The 17,817-nt window shown below is 39.5% G+C and overlaps 1 long non-coding RNA gene and 1 pseudogene across 1 annotated transcript; one reads left to right on the top strand and one right to left on the bottom strand.

The window, feature by feature from the left end:
* Window positions 1–3,123: 3,123 nt before the first annotated feature.
* Window positions 3,124–3,648, bottom strand: LOC138144670 (casein kinase II subunit beta pseudogene; annotated as a pseudogene).
* An 8,596-nt stretch (window positions 3,649–12,244) lies between these two features.
* Window positions 12,245–16,402, top strand: LOC138144620 (uncharacterized). The gene is made up of 3 exons (XR_011163990.1): window positions 12,245–12,774; window positions 15,045–15,185; window positions 15,958–16,402. It is a non-coding gene; the product is annotated as an uncharacterized lncRNA (long non-coding RNA).
* Window positions 16,403–17,817: the final 1,415 nt, after the last annotated feature.

Genomic DNA, 17,817 nt, shown 5'->3' with positions numbered 1-17,817 from the left:
CTGCCTTCTAATAGGAACATGGAGAGAGCACACATTGCAAAGGAAAGGGGGAAAGAAATATTTTCTGGCAGTCAGAAGAAAACTTAATCTCTTTCCAGCCTAGGCGGTGTGACAGGAATGTCCTACTGAGGAATGAGTAAGCAAAATGCCCATCTTATAAAAGGAGTGGGAGAGAAGGCAAAAATACAAGGCTTTAGGAAGTTTACTCTCTAGGCAAATTACCATAAGTTAGCAATGATCATACTTTTAGCCCCTAAACTTGACAAAAAAAATTTTTTAAATCAGAATATTGACAAAGTGATGAAAAACAAAGGCTAAAAACTCATCTGACTATTAATGGTTAATGATACTAGGAAGCAGAAGAGCCTGCTACCATTAAGGAACTACAGTTCAGGGGGTCACTAAAGCCCAATGGCAGAGAGCCTAGACACCTCCCCCCCCCCACGCCCAATCCCTTTAAGGGTAGCAGAGAAACCATGGAATAGAGTGAAATGTAGTCTGCCTGGCCTTCACAGTTTTACATTAATCAAATAAAAATGCAGTTTGGGGATGGCCAGTATATGTCAATTATTTGTGCTAACCTTGAGCTCCATTTCTATGGTTGATAAAACGTATTTCCTTCTGACATTCAGTTTAGTTGCTTTCATATTTCTAATTATGGAGAATAGCTGACATTTACTTGGGCTTTCCATTACTAACAATCATTCATATTTATATAACTATTTAAAGTTTGCAAAGGACTTTACATACATGCTCTCAAATTCTGTCCTCACATCAACCCTTTAAGGTAGGTGTTATGTTTATCTCCATTTTACAGATGAGACTCAGAAAGATTAAATGCCTTATGCGGGGTGACAAAGCTGGTAAGTGTCAGAGGTGAAAGTTGAACAGTAACCCCTCTGACACCAATACTTTCATATATGTGATCATCTAGTGAGGTAGGTAATAGTGCTTACACTATCTCTATTTTACAAATGGGGAAATAGAAAGACAATGTGGTCAAATGAATGGACCAAGGCCATACAATTAGTGAATGACAGAGACAGGATTCTTCATTCATTTCACAAGCATTTGTGATATAGGCCCTATGAGCCACTCTGTTAGGTAATAGGAATACAAAAGCAAAAATGAAAGTCCCTGCCCTCACATAGCTTATATTCTACTAGAGAGAAACAGCACATACACAGGAAAGTAAATATAAAATGCATACATAGGAGATACAGGATATGTGGGGGGAAGGGAGGAAGAGGTGAAGGCATTACTGATGGAGGTGAGTCCAGACAGACTTCCAGTAAAAGGTGACTCTTAAAATGAGCTGTGAAGGAATTTGTTGTTGTTATGGGATCTAGGGATTCTAAGAAGATATGATAAGGATGGGTATGATCATTGTCATTTTTGAAATATATTATTTGATATTGTAGTTATAAGGAATAGGACTCCAATATGGAGTCACTTAGGTGAGGTGGTCCTAATGACCCTAAACATATAGGCAATTACAGACAGCCTATACTTTTCTACTGTCCTGATTCATTCTACCCATGTGTCAAACAATCACGGCTCCTTGTTGGACAAGGCTTCCAGCCAACTGGAGCAGCTGAACACCAATATCCATTTTTGGGATCCCTAGTTACAAATACCAATTTTTAGTTTTTATGAGAAAACTCCCTTATGATATGTGACCTGAGAATTTCCCTACCACTTCTGTATCTGATTAGAAATGGTCCCTCCCAAATCTGGCATCAATTATCCATTGTCAACCAAGCCCATCTTTAAGAAACCCCCCAAGCTCCCATAAGAGCATTTTGGGCAAGGAAATGACATGGTCACAACTGTGCTTTAAAATCATAGATTATGGAGCTGGAAGAGACCATCCAGTCCAACCAATTCATTTTGAGTTGAGATGAGGAAACACAGGCAGAGGAAAGTTGAAGGACTTGTTGAAGGTCATACAAATATTAAGTGACAGAGGTGGGATTTGAACTCAGGTCTCCTAACTCCAGACCTAGTATTCTTTCCTTGTAATATCAATTTGACAGCTATGTGGAAGGCAAATTCCAGAGAACAGTGGTTGCAGTCAGGTAGACTATAATAATAGTGGTAGTTAGCATTTATATAATAGCATTTGCTTTACAATATCTCTTTTGGTTGATACAGTAACTCTGGAAAATAGATGCTATTATTATCCCCACTGAACAGAGGTTAAGTAACATGTGCAAGGTCACACAAGTAGTAAATGTCTGACGCTGGATTTGAACACAGGTCTTCCTGACTCCAAGCCCAGTCCTTTATCCACTATACCACCTGGATGCCTTAAATAGGAAGCCATTGCTTCCTATTTAAGTGATAGATGATAAGGGCATGATCTAGTTTGGTAACTTTGGGAATAGAGAAGAAGAAACAAATGGAAGAGATACTGTAGAGGAAAAATTGTCAAGATTTGTCGATTGATGATGTAGGAAGTGTGAGGGGAAATGAATCTAAGGTTACAAAAAGGGGTGATAGGAGGAATCTCTGTGAGCTCAAGAGAAATGGGGCATTTAGGAAGAGGTGAGGGCATAAAGGGATAGGAAATAAGCTCTGTTTTGGGCATAATGAATTCAGATAACAGCAGGACACTTAGGAGATATTGAATATGTAGTTGGTGACATGGGACTGGAGTTCAAGAAACTAGGGTTTTATTGTTCATCCATCTATCTATCTATCTATCTATCTATCTATCTATCTATCTATCTATCTATCTATCTATCTAATAAATATCCATACAGATCTATATCTATTTATCTATATGTGGGAATTTATCCATGTACAAATAATAGTTGAACACAGGTCTTCTGACTCCAATTTAAGCATTCTAGTTGCTATCCCAGTCCTTAATCTAACTTGCTTCAGGGAAGACTGGAACATATGGAAATACTTGCCTCTCAAAATATTAGAAGTAATATTCATTCTTTTCTTTTGCTTTTTCCCCCACTTTATTTCATACACCCACCATATCACCACAATAATGATTTCTTTTAATTTAAAGTACAAAAAATTAGAGATTCTGCAAAGGAGTTTTGGCAGGATATGGGGACAAGAATGATACCATAGCCTAAAATAATGGGAAAGAAGATAGGAAATAGGTCAACAGATGGCCTTGATGATGTTGGCTACCTGAAGGGGCAGTTGATAGGTTTTAGGGTGGATCTTAAAGCCATAGGACCTAGGCCCAAATTGGTTGGCCGACTGCACGGGCTTATACTCAGGATTCATCATGAAGAGCATATGGGTGAAGCCAGTGCCAAAGTAAGGATCATCTGTATGGTGGTGCCTGGACGATTTTGGTGTATAAACATTCATGCACTTGGGGCAGAACAGCTTTACCTTGGCATCACCTGACATGTCCAATGGACAACACGGGCTGGTTTCCACAATATACCTAGGGACAAAAGCCAAAGTCTCCCTGCTGGTATTTTTTTTTTAACATCTGGGCAATGCCACGGTTGATGAAGATGTATCAGGCACAAATCAGCCTATACAGCATACCACCTGACTTGACTGCTCAATTAGATCACTCTGGTTGGGGTCATCATTTAACAGCTTATCAGGTTCTGAGTGGAGGATCATGTCTAGTACCTGCCAGTGTCCATTGTACCAGACATTGTCCATGTACCACAGTGTCCATTGACTGCTATGAGGCTCAACTTCTATATGTAATCCTCATTCACCTCAAGAATCCATTGTCAAAAGCCCACAGAATCATGAGGTCCAAGACTGCTTCCTCTGAGCTACTCATCTTTATATCAGCCATCATTCCAGGGCTGGGGGAGCAAGAGGAGAAGGTTGCCCTCAGTGGTCAGCAATGTCAGCAGCTAAAGTCCTACAACTAAGGCCTAGGACTCTGTCAGGCCCTATCATGGCAAAGAACAGTAATGTCCATTCTTTAAGTGCCTTTTCTAATTTTGTTATGAAATTTTTGCAATGTCAGATACAGTATATGGGCTTCTATGTGTGTGTTCTAAAGTGCAGTAGAAACTGAAATCAGTTTTATTCTCTGTCTATAGGTACATTAAAAAATTCTGAATTAGAACCAGAGAATAATAGAATCCTTTAAAAGTACAAAACTACTAGCAAAGAGTTGTTAAGCGAAGAAAAAAGGGGGGGGGGGCTGTTTTTAGTCATTTTGTTAAAACCACACCAAACCAGAAACAGTTGAAAGTAGTTAACATTTTGATAGAGGAGGTCAATGATATTTAGACCCCAAAGTGGCATTAGTGAATGAAGTGTAGAATTTGGGTGGGTAGGAAGAAGAGGAGGAGAATACATGGGGCTAGGGAGCCAGAGAAACAGTGCCTGAAAAGTACAGAAAACAGTAGGGATAAATATAGTGAGTGTAGAGAATGGTAAGGAAATATGCTCAGCTAACATGGAATATTCAGAATGGGAGTTCTGAGTAAGAACAAAAGGCATCAATAATGTTTTTTTTTAAGAAAAGTAATTTAAAACAATAAAAATTCTAAGGACAAAGCACATTCTTAACTCTCCTTTCGAAGCACAAGTTGTTCTGAATTTCTCTCCCATGTATACCCCACCAGGGTTCTGATCAGTTTGAGAATACCAGTTCAAACTGGGTTATGACCTGGGCCCTTTTAAACGTCTCTTGTGGATGAATCTGGATGAGACTTTACAAAAGGCATGAAGGGAATCCCAGGACTTGGCTTCCAACTCACATTAAATATTGTTTTAATACTATTAGGTCACAGAGCAGAATTTATATATGGTACATCCTTAAGAAGATCTAACTGTTCCCCAACAGAGTCATGACAACACACAAGCCAAACGGTTTTGTTTTGTTTTTTCCTCTCCTGAGTCGTACCAAGGAGATCCCGGAATGTTCTGAATTTTCTATGTTTGGATTTTGGCTACTCCTACACCATTCCTTTTGGGGATGTAGATGTCTACTTGGGCTCTTGCTAGATTTCTCTGCTGCCCAAACAACTGATTCCATGTGTCCTAACCTAGCATTCGAGTATGATCCAAATCAGTGGGAGGAAAGAGGTTTTTTTATTTTTTTTCCCCCAATACCTGGTTTGACACCCAGAACCTCAGGGCTCTCCACCACAGCATCATTGTCAGCTGTAAGAATCAAATCTTTGTCTGTCCTTCAGGTCTCCCAGCCAGGAAGAGATGGAGCCAGCTGGTGAGTTGCAAAAATTGTGTGGAATGCAGAATTCCAAGCAGTTACTTGCTTTGGTTCTCAGCTTTGACCTGGGAGTGAGAGCAATTTGAGACTCTCCTAAATAGTACCCTAGACAACAAACGTTCAGTTAACACATCAAGGCCGTGAACCTACTATCGTATACAACCATTACACAATATTTTAACTCCATGTCAACTTTGAAAGTAAACTTATTGTGTGTAGTAGGACACAAATTACCCAGTTCCTCTGACTGAGTAGCATACTATATTTCAGACTTAGCAGAAAGCATATTGCCACCATCCCTGACCCCCTCCCAAGATTTTAGTAAGTACTTTCATGCTGCATTTAATACTTAAACTTTTCATCTTAGAGCCTTATTTGGTATTCTATCCAGAGTTCCTCATGAATTACATTTTACAAATTTGTGGGTGGGGACTGAGGGCAAGGGGAGGCAGGGCAAGCTTAATTAGCAAGAAACCTGTTTTTTGATCTATCTGCTCTCTGAATTTCCACTTAATAGCTCATCTTCGAATCCTCTCTTGGAAAAGGAATTTATATTACATAATCATGAAAAACAAACCCAACATGAGCTAACATGTTACAGTATTTCACAGTCCAAGGTGATTAATCCAGTACACAGTTTCATGGACCCAGGTGAAAATGTGGACAAATAAAGTCTGCCTCCTTGAGCATGAAGTCATATTAGAGTCTGCCCATGAAAACAGATCATTTACAATTTCCTACTTAGTTCAAAGGTATTTGGGGATTTGATAGTGATTAAAGGGCTTTCTAGGGCGATTTATAAGAAGATTCTTCTAGATTGGAAATTAACTATGGTTGATAAGAAGGGTCTACCCAGTCTTTTTGATATGTTGGTTAGTAGCGCCTCCTTTCTTTTTTGGTTCCTTGCTACAAAAGATGGCTCCTTGTAGGGGGGAAGAAGGGAAAGATAAATTTGGAAGAAAAGATAATGTGAAAACCAAGGTATCAATACAATTTTAAAAGGAGGAAGTGGCTGCTCAGAAGTATTGACAAATCTTTTAAACAATATCTCAACTCAAAGATTCTTTTCAAAATTGCCTATTAGGATGATCATAAATTTATTTATTTGAAATTTGTCTGAAATTCTTCTGACTCTCATAGATTAAAATCTATGAGGCTCACCAATTATGGACAATCCTGGCAGGGAGATAAAGAATTCTCTCCCCACCAAAAGGCTTACAGCATTTATTCCTCTTCACTCAAACACAGCCAGACAGAGCAAGATCCCTTTCACCGGGAGTTCCTTTTGAATTCATTCTCCATTCTGTTCAGAAACTAACTAAAAAGTCTTTCTTTGCCACAAAGTAAGCAAACATGAAACTGTTGTAGAATACCTGAAATTGCTCCAAGGTTAAGATCAGGGCCCTGCATTATGCATGTCTGGAATTAGGTTCACCATACAGCACCTGGAGTATTGCAACAGGCAAAAAACGTTGTGCATGTCACTGAAGACTGAACCTTCATTGGTCTGTCCTCTATTGCAGGGTTATTTAATGCATCAAAAAAAAATCATCCTGAGTTATCCAGATCACTTTAGTTTTTCCACAAGAAATTTTAGGTGATTAGATGAACAGCTAAGAAGTACTATAGTCTAAGATAAAATGCTAACTTTGAAATAAAAATAAACTGATAAACAATTTGGGTTCAAATTCTGCTGACATATACTAGTTGACCATGGGCAAATTGTTTTGCCTCATGTAATAGCAATGGAATTTAAAGATCCCCCTGTATTGGCTTGCTTTTCGGATTGATTGTGTTAAAACCCAGAGCTTGTGAATCCCACTTGTGGGATGGACTTGTTGACATGAAAAGAGAGGAGCTGGTGATGTGAATTTAGAGAGACACAAGCAGAGAGAGAGGCAGAAGAATTTGGGCCAGTTTGAACTGCCCAGGACTTTTGAGAGCTGCCACCCAGAGCTGCCAAGGACTGAGGAGACATGGCTGTTATGCTGGTATTTTGTCTGTTTTGATGTTGTTTTGCCAGATTTGTCCACTGGTGAAGGACAATCCTGTTGTTGCAGAGGTTCTGGAACCTTGCTGTTGGTTCAGGGGTCCTGAGACTGTTCTGCAGACAGAGAGTGAATTGTGCCCACTGGTGAAGGTCAATGCTCTTGTGCAGAGGTCTGGAACCTTACTGTTGGTTCAGAAGCCCTGAAGAAGGATTTTCTTGTTGTATATTTACAGAAATCCTGGAAGAGGGTTTTGCTCATGTTTTCAGGGGTCCTAGGACTGTTCTGCAGACAGAGAATGAATTAATGAGGACATTGGCGATATATCTTGTGACCTTGCTAAATTTGTCTCCCCAGGAACAAAGATTGTTGAGAATTTGCCTGGGTCAAGATGAAGAAAAGACCTCTCTTTGGGTATTAAATGCTGTGCTTAAGCTTGTTGTAACTCTGGTATAGATGGCCTACTCAGTTGTGATCCTAGGGTGGGGAACTTTTGACTTTTTTGTGCTTTGTGATTGACTAAATGAATATACTGCCAAAGGGTGGAGTAGTACTTGGGAATTATTGAATTACACTTGGTGAATGCTGCATTTTGAATTATGCTATATTTTGATTTTCTTTGTTCTTAATTTGTCATTAAATAAAATGGAGAGCAGCTATTGCTGGTATTTTGAACCTTGGGAAGTTGCCTTTGCTAGGCATTACACCTCAGTGCCCCCAGGCAATTCTCTAAGCCTATAAATTACAGATGAGTTGCATCTCCTGCAATGGTGCAAAGGTGGGATGAGTTTCTCTTCTACGACTTCTACAATGCCTGCATCTTTTAGTAAAAGGGAGCTCTGGCTGAGGAAAAAAAACAAACAAGCAAACAAACAAACAAACAAAAACCTCCCTAAAGGTCAAAATTCCAAAAGTGACCTGCTCAAGAAATAGCTACGCTAGTCCTTAGTAGGCAAACTCTAGTTTATAGAACCTGCCTGACTGCAATTTCTCTCCCCTTCCCCTTCCTTCTTTCTCCTTTCTTTGTCTCTCTCTCTCTTCTGCCCCTTTTATATATCCCTGAACCCTCAAATTAACACTCCAGTAGGTGCTTAAGGAAGGAGAATGATTTTATTTCTATGTAACTCCCACCAGGTCAGCTACCTGGAAAGCAAATACAATAGCAATTTTTTAAAAGTACTTATCAAGATTTGGCCAGCAGGTTATTTCCTTTTACCTGCTTTTTCTTAACTTTTGATCCCTTCTTGTCTTCTGTCAGGACAAGTGAAGAGGGACAGTTTTACTCACTCCTTAAGCAGATGGGGAGACAAGGGGGAAAACCAGGTATTCTCTCCTGTCCTGCTCTGTTATCTATTCAGGAGACTGTCATTTCAATTCAGTAGGTTGATTTTAATAATCTTCAACAGAGGGCCAGGGGATCTGCTAGAATCCTTGAACTTACCTTTCAGAGAAAGATTATTCAAAGAAGCCAAAAGAAGGATGGCATTGTATCTGAGCAGGGGTCTTGGGAGATCTGCCACACACACACACACACACACACACACACACAAAATATTCGTAATCTCAAGAGAGTTATGGGGAAAAGGAGTGGAGGTTGGAGGATGCTACAATCCAGTTTCTGGTATGTATCAGAAAGAAAAAAGCAGTTTGGTCAGGAGGGACCCAATTTTAGATTGTCAACAGTTAAATAATCATGGAATATTAGAACTGGAAATCAATTCAGAAATCATCTGATAGAGTTGGATCATTTTATAAGTAAGAAAATTAGGGCTCAGAGAAATTAATTGCTGAAGGGTACATAGCAAAGTCAAAACTAGAGGCTGGATCTTCTGATTTCCAGGGGTCTGTCTCTCATTCTACTAGGAAGGTTTCCTTCTAGGAAGAGAGCATTGGAACAACAAGCATGAGTTTTGCCAGGAAGGAGAGCTGGGGGGAGGTCCAGACTCAGGTATTAAAGGTGTGTTCCTCTTTAGTGACTGTCTAGCAGTTGGTTAGAGCTATTTGTTCTCAATTAACAAAAGATAGAAAGGATCCTTTTAAAAAATTTTGCCTGGAGGCTCAGAATTTAAATTTACTTCCCAAATCTCTTTCTTCCCCAGCCAAGTAAAGGTACACTCTCCCAGTTTCCCCTACTCACCTAAATAGGTAGTGTTTCTAAATTCCCTTACAATTCTGGTCATTTAAATTCAGGCCAATATCATATTGTACTAGTGAATTAAAACTTCAAATCTGTTCAGATGTTGATGCACATATTTGATCTTTTATCTTCATGTTTTCTTAAAGGAGACATTCCGACTTTCCAAAGCACTTTCTCCCCAACTCAGCCTCTTTAAACCATTATCTTTATGATGAATGGGGGTTGATCAAAGGAATTCTCAAATCAATTTCATGAATTTCCCCTAGGGTGAGTGATTGTTTCTCTCCCATAGGGTAGGGGTTCTTAATTAATTGTATGTGTGTGTGTGTGTGTGTGTGTGTGTGTGTATGTATGGACCCCTTCTCAGAATTTTTTAAATACATGAAATAAAATACAAAAAATTACAAAGGAAACAAAATGATATTGAAATAAAATTATCAAAATAGTTAAAACAACAACAAATAAAATCTCCTCTAGTAAATAAAGCAAGATCTTTCCCTCTGCTAGGCTAGGGCCCCCCCCCCCCAAATGCCACTGAGAAGGTTCCCTCAAACCTGTTGCACGTACTTCAGGGGTATGGTGGAGATGGGCATAATTGGTAACTGTAATCAGAGGGCTGGACTGCCAAAAGACACCTTTGCCTCTAAAGGCAGTTGGTATCTCAGTGGATAGAATGCTGGGCCTGGAATCAATCAATAATACACATTTATTAAGCAATTATTGTGTTTCAGAATCAGGAAAAAGACTTCAAATCTGCCCTTTGACACTTACTAGCTGTGTGACCCTGGCCAAGTTACTTAACCTCTGTCTGCCTCAGTTTCCTCAACTTAAAATGCAGATAACAACAGCACCTACCTCTGTAGCAGCAACCACACTGGCATACCCAGGGTGGCTGCTAGCACAGGTTCTTAGATCTGCTTTACTAGGAAAGATATCTGTTTAAGGGGTCAACAATCTTTTTAAATTACATTCACTAGTTCAGGGGAAAAGTCTGCACCCTGAACTTCAAAGAAAATACAAACAGAAAATACAAGCAGAGAAATAAAGACAAACAGACAGGGTCTCTGACTGCCTGAATCAACTATACACTTTACAGACATCCCTGGATGGAGAGAGCCTTTGCATCTGAGCAGTCAGGGAGTTCTGAACATATGAACACTCAGAATCTCAACAGGGGAATAAGATCCTTCTCATAAGCAAGCCTCCCAAAGCAAAATACCAACTCAGAGCACACTTCTCAGAGCCATAAGACATCACAACCCTCTTGACTCAGTGTCTAATTAGAAATTAGCAAAAGGTATGAAAGCCTTCCTACAACCAAGCCTTCCCTAAGCAAGCTTCTCTTAATGGTCTCCACACAGAGGCCTATTAATGGGGGTGGAGATCTTAAATCACATTAACATTACAACCTATCAAGGTTGTTGTGAATATAAAATTAGATAATATTTGGGAAAAAAAAAAAACCAAAAAAACAGCACTTAACACAGTGGAAGCTCCAGAATATCAGGGGTTTGAGTATGACTTGCAAAGGTGATTACTCAAAACACCCCATAATGAATCTAGGGAAATGTAATAAGAGCCAATGTTTTCAACAAGACCTTTGTTATATGACATTTCCCCAGAACCACAAAATCTGAGTTGGAAAGAACTTCATAGGCTCTCTCTTCTCCAAATCATAATTTCCTCCTCTTTAAAATGAGGGAATTGGAGAAGAACTTTGGGTGACAGTGAGAACAAGAAGGGACCTCAGAGATCATCTAATTCAGTCCTTTCACTTTAGAGATGAAGAAATAGAGGTAGAGAGAAGTGTAATAACTTGATCCTAAGGTCCCTTATGCTTTAAAAGCCTATGACTCATTCTCTGAGTTAAGGAATTACTATTGGTATAGTGTTCCTCTCCTCAAGGTAATATCTCTTTGGAAATTCTCTTAATTGTCATTATGATCTTATTCTATTGCGTCATTACCCAGATCTTGGGATGTTCAGATATGTGCCCCAATGTCTGGATAAAAATGCTATTGAAAGTGAGAAAAAGGGAATTTGAGCTTAAATTATGACACAGATTGTTATCTGAAGCAAATTTGTTCTGGGTCTCAACTTCACCACCATTTTTTTTTTGGGAACTTGAACTTGGACAAGAAACGTCTTCTTCTTTCTTCTCTTCTTCCTTCTCCTTCTCCTTCTTCTTCTCCTCCTCCTCCTCCTCCCCCCTTCCCTCCTCCCACCTCCTTTCTTCTCCTCCTCCTTCTTCTCTTTTTTTGTTTTAGCTCTTATTGGCAGCAGAGAAGAAGAGAATACAATGAACACAGAGTTGTAATGAGACAGCAGTGATTTCAGGAATTTGGAAAACACAGCAAGATAAGCTTTCTCTATGTAAAATGCCAGGGATTATCTTTTTTTTTTTTAAACCGATGTTTTTTTTTTTTTTCTGTGTTTTCACAGAAGGGTAGTTCTTAAGACAATAATTGCTTCAAGATTCACAAGAAAATATTTTATTTCTCAGAAGTGATAGATTTCCTTTTTTTTTTTTTTGCTTTCTGGAGGGGGAGGGAAGGACAGTTAGGGTTAAGTGACTTGCCCAAGGTCACATGGCTAGTAAGTGTTAAGTGTCTGAGACTGAATTTGAACTCAGGTCCTCCTGACTTCAGGGTTGTGCTCTATTCACTGCGCCACCTAGCTGCCCTAAGTGATAGATTTCCAATGATAATCTATCCTACTCAAACTCATAACTTTATTTGTAGTTTGGCCTTTTTTTTTTAGCAATGGAGATCTCTTAAAAAATAGCCAAAGGATGACAGGAGAGTATCATGTCACCTTATGAGTCTGTTAATTCTAATTCAATTCTTCTAATCACTCGATGTATTTATAATCATCTTTTGAAGGTATTTACAATCACTATTAGCTACCTAGGGAAGGTACTTTTTTTGTACTCCCAAAATCAAGGGTACTTATTATCTGTCAACATATTTTTGCTAATTTCTCTTAGGAGTCAACAGAGAAAATGAGAGAAAACTTGGAGAATACAGAGAGAATAGAAGTCCATTCAAACAGAAAACTGCTTTTAAAATCTTTCTAATGTAGAGGGAATCACCTAGTGGCAGGAATAGAAAAAGACTTTAAAAGTTTTATAATCTCTTTCTTTTAGTTCAGCTCACACGACTACTTGATCTTTTCCATTCTCCCAACATTTCAAAGCATAGGTCAGTGGGCAGGCAAAGTTCTTGTACAGATATGGAAGTAAATCCCATAGGCATCAGAAGCATGTTTCAGAGAATTTATGTTTTGGCTGGATGATGCCATTTTCTATGAGATGACTGTTTTCAATATATTGAAGATGCATTTGAAGTGTTCTAGCTGGGCCATTCCATAGCAATATTGAAGTATGACTAGATTTCTGCTACATGAAGAGTTTGTCTGAACTGACTTACTCTCAATATCTCTACCCTAATTAAAGAAGCTCCTGACAGGTAAGTCATTCAAAGAGAAATACTTCTCTCGTTACACTTTGGCCAAAGTAGCTGCACACTGAAGAAATCCTCTGATTCTGTGTGTGTGGGGGGGGGGGGGGTGGATGGGTTGGTGTGTATGTGTACGTATACTGGATAAAGTGGTCAATCAGTACAAGGATATTATCCATATACTTTTTTGTGTAAAGAATTGTTGCCTACTTTATTAGCCTCTGCCACTATATCTTCTTTTAAAGTATATATTTCAATTAAATATAAAACCATTTTTAACATTTGTATTTTGAAATTTTGAGTTCCTAAATTTTGTCCCTACATTCCTTTTTCCCCTCCTCTGTCCTTGAGGAGGCAAACAATTTGATATAGATTATACATGTGCAACCATGTCCATATACTTCTAATTCCATTCCAAAGAGAAGTCTGTACACAACTTCCCAAAGTTTATTAGTCAGTTAATAAACATGCCAAGTTTCCCAACTGTTCCATTTCCAGTTGGGCAACTTAGCACATCTCTCCTCTCTAGTCTCCTCCTCTGCCCTTAGCTGAGGGCATTCTGCCCAAAGGAGGGTAAATTTTGATGGCTGAAAGCTACCTAGTTAACTTGGGGTTTACTAGCCAGATTTGTTTCTGAAAGACCAAACCTGAAACCCAATTCACTCTGGATCTCACGGATTAGAGAACAATAGATCCCCCTGCCCAAGCACCACTTCATGATTATTTTTTGGCCCCTCATGGCTCAGAGTGAATGTAAATAGTAACTGTTTATTTTTTGGCCAGCAATCCTGAGGGTCTTCCCTTCCCAGTTCGATTCTTTCTTTTTATTAAAAGGGCCATCCCTTGACTCACTTCTTAAAGAGGCCTATTCACTGAATGGGCATTATCTCACTCAAAGTGAGAACCTTGAAAAACCTTAACTTAAAAGGGCCAAGGTCTTCCATTGCATGCTGGATTGTCTCCAGTCATCCTATTTGATTTCCGGCCACTGCACCCAGATGGCTCTGGAGGAGATAGTGAGGCTGGTGACTTTGCACAGCCTTCCCTCACTGGAATCACAATTGCAAGTCATGTCATCATCTCCCCGATGTCATGGTCCTCTTGGGGGGGGGGGCAACAAAGGACAAACCACAACAAACACTACTCACCAATTGTGTATCAAGCACTATGCTAAACACTAGGGATACAGATAGAAATAAAAACAAAAATAGTCCCTGCCCTCAAGGAGTTTACAATTTACCAGCAGAAGACAACACATAAACCAAGCTGAAAAACTGGGGGTGGGGTGGGATTCCTTCAGGTACTCAAAGTGATGGAGGGTTCCAAAGAAGTGCAAAAGCAGTGTAGCAGTGGAGAAAAACTGTGCCAGGCCCCTTCCTTAAATAAAAGCCCTGGAGCCCATGTCTGAGGGGCAGAGGGTACTGATGAGATGTGAATACCAGACAGATTCAATCTATTTAGTACTACTATTAATAGTCTGGCCAGGCTGGACTAATTGCCTCCAAGGATGCATAAGTTGTATTTTTTTTCCAAGCTAAGAAGAAAGGACTCTTATCATAGGATCATGATGAGAGTCAGCATGGGAAATCAGTATGGAAGGATGGAGCTTCTGGTATAAGGATAATTTTTAAAGCTCTCTGGTGGGTGTGGTGGTACACACCAGGAGGTCCCAGTTACCTGGGAGGCTAAGGTTAGCTGGCAAATTCTGAGCTGCAGTGGGCTAAGGTGGATTAAGTGTATGCTTTCATCCAGGATCAGAATGGTCCAGTGGGAGCTAGGGAGCCACCAAGTTGTCTAAAGAAGGGAGATACTGCCCACGTTGGAAACGGAGTAGGTCAAAGCTCCCATACTGATCAGTGGTAGTGTGACTGGCGCATGAGAAGGCCCTGTATTTCCAGTATGGGTGAAATAGTGAGATTCAGTCTTTAAAAAAGAAAAAAAACCTTTCTGGTGAAGTATGAAAGAGGACTTGGAAAGACTTTCCCCAAAGAGACTTTTTGTTGCTTTTTTCTTAGCATACACATTTACTAAGATAGCACAGTAAATATAGTAGCTACAAAACATTTACTACCACACCTCTCCACTCCCTACCCCATAAACCTAGGGTTCACTCTCCTAAAAACATGCACTTGAAAAGCAGGTGGACCAGAGAGATCCAGAACAAAATAAGGGCCTTGCTTTTCCTTGCACAGTTGTTTCATTTGTGTCCAACTCTTTGTGATCCCATTTGGGGTTTTCTTGTTGGAGATACTAGAGTGGTTTGCCATTTCCTTCTCTAGCTTATTTTACAGAAAAGGAAATTGAGGCAAACATGGTGAAGTGACTGAGGCCAGATTTGAACTCAAGAAGAGGAGTCATCCTGACTCCAGGTCTGGCACTCAGTGCGCTATGGAGTCACCTAGCCCAAGGCCACATGGCTGGTAAGTGTTAAGTGTCTGAGGCTGGATATCATGCTTTAAAGTAGGTTTCCCATCTTCTTCTCCATGGGATCCTCTTAAATAAGTGAAGAAATCATTATGTGCTCTGCTATTGTCAGAGAAAGAGAGAGAGAGCGTGAGAGAGAAACCAACAGATCCAGGTAACTGTAGTTATTATCACTATCAGATTATATCTCCACACTAGGCTTGTGAGATGTTTCCTGAATTTATCTTTCCGTTTATGTTATGTGTAATATACTCTTATGACAATATAATTTCTGTTTCTGACTCTACTGATAAGCGTCTAAATGTTTCATCATTTTCCTGGATTTCCTCAGAGGAACAGATCTTCTTAATATATGATGCCCCTAACCCTTCAGTGGTTCTCACTGAACTAGGGCCTCCTGAGGATCTTCATGACCTTTTCAGGAGGTCTAAGCAGTCAAAACTATTTTCATAATAATAACATATTTTAATTTCCAATATATATACATGCCTATGTACACACACACACACATATCCCATGTAAACAAAAGCTCTCGAGGGTATGGGGGGTGTAGTGGCAACTACACTGGCATACCCAGGATGGCCACTAGCACAGGTTCTTAGATCTGCTTTCCTAGGAAATATAGCTGTTCAAGGGGTCAACAATCTTTTTAAATTGCATTCACTAGTTCAGAGGAAAAGTCAGCACCCTGAACTTCAGAGAAAATAAAAGCAGAGAAATAAAGACAGACAGAGCTATGACTGCCTGAATTAACTATACACTTTGCAGATGTCCCTGGATGAAGACAGCCTTCACATCTGAGCCGTAAGGAGTTCTGAACATATGAACACTCCGAATCTCGACCAGAGAATCACAAGATCAGACCAAGAAGGCATCACAACCCCCTAAGGAAGCTTCCTGTAATGAGCTCCACATGAGGCCTATTAATGGGAGGGGAAGATCTTAAATTCCATTAACTTTGGTGGGGGGAGAACCTGTTCTCAATCATTTTTAAGAGTGTAAAGGACTCCTGAGTCTATAAAGCTCGAGAACTGTTTCCCTGTATGTATCCTATTAGAGATAGCTAGGTGACCCAGTGGATCAAGTGCTGGACTTTGAGAAAGGAACACCTGAGTTCAAATGTGACCTCACACAGTTACTAGTTATGTGCCACTTAATCTCTCCTTGCCTCAGTTTCCTCGTTTGTAAAATAGAGATAATAACACCTACTTCTTAGGATTGTTTTGAGATAAAATCAGTTAACATTAATAAAGTGCTTTGTAAAACTTGCAGTGCTGTATAAATGCTAGTTGCTATTATTGCTACTATTATCATCCTGTTCCTTTTGAGTGAGGTATATATTGTTTCAAAAGCATATTACAATCATGGGTCTTATCTTACCAAGTCTTAAAGATATATGAGAGAGAAAATTTGCTTCCTTATGTTAGGATCTTCATTTCACCTTGCTTATTATCTATACAGTTTCCTCATGTGTAAAATGAACTGGAGAAGGAAGTGACAAAATACTCCAATTTCTTTGCCAAGAAAACCCCAAATAGGGGTTACAAAGAGTCAGACACCACTGAACAATTGAAAACACTTTGAGAGCTAGACCCAACTTACATTTCCTTCTCTAGCTTCTTGGGGCAGGTATATTTTCTGTACTAATTTTATCTATAGATCTTTCTCCTTTTTTGTCTTCTATCCCCTACTTCCATGGCTCAAGATCTTTCCCTTCCTCTTTTGCATATTTCCCATAGTTCTTTTCTTTTTGCTCTATTTCTTCTTTCCTATGTTCTTATGTTCCCTTCTTCTTTTTTGGAGGCGGTAGGGGTTAAGTGACTTATCTAGGGTCACTTAGCTAGTAAGTGTCTGGGGCTGGAGTTGAACTCAGGTCCTCCTCACTCCAGGGTCAATATTCTATCCACTGTGCCATCTAGCTGCCCCTTCCTTCCTTTTCGCTTTTTAGTTCTAGTCCTTCAACTTCTCTTCAAATATAAGGAAATGTTTTCTTCTCTGATTCAATTTCTAACATTATTCACAATTTCAAAACCCTCTAAATCATGTTCTTCACAACTTTTCCTTGAGATTACATTTTTTTCCCTTCTACTTTTTCTCCTAGTACTTTCTTTACAAGAAACCAAAGATAGAATTATTTAAGAAGATGGTGTCTGTAACTACAAAGTGGTAATTATTAAAACTACCTAATACTTGATTTTTTTTTAAAGCAATTGGGGTTAAGTAACGTGCTCAAGATTACACTGGGGTGTGGTGCTAAGTGTCTGAGCCCGGATTCGATGCCCAGGTCATCCTGACACTGGGGCCAGTGCTTTTACTCGCTGTGCTACCTGGCCGCCCCTTAATACTTGATTTTTAAAAGTAGATCATAATAGTGGGATTTGTGAAGCATATTACATATGCTATTTCACTAACCAGCATTTCCCCTTCCATCATTTTATGGACCTCTACTGCAGCCTGGTTAGAAAGACCCAGGACAAAGCGAGGGTCTTGCTTTTGCTAGTTAGTATCTTTCGAATGAACTCTTGTTCCATCAGATTTGCAAAATACACAAAGCTAAGAGGAATAGATGATGACTAACCTAACAGCAAGTTTCCAAAAAAGAACCCAAGACTAGAAAAATGGGTTGAA

The sequence above is a fragment of the Petaurus breviceps genome, unplaced genomic scaffold, assembly GCF_028583685.1.
Source record: "Petaurus breviceps papuanus isolate PSGF00001 unplaced genomic scaffold, PetGlider_PUasm1.0 90702, whole genome shotgun sequence".
Classification (NCBI taxonomy): Eukaryota; Metazoa; Chordata; class Mammalia; order Diprotodontia; family Petauridae; genus Petaurus; species Petaurus breviceps.
Note: the sequence above shows the minus strand (reverse complement) of the source record. Positions and strands in the feature narration are given on the sequence as shown.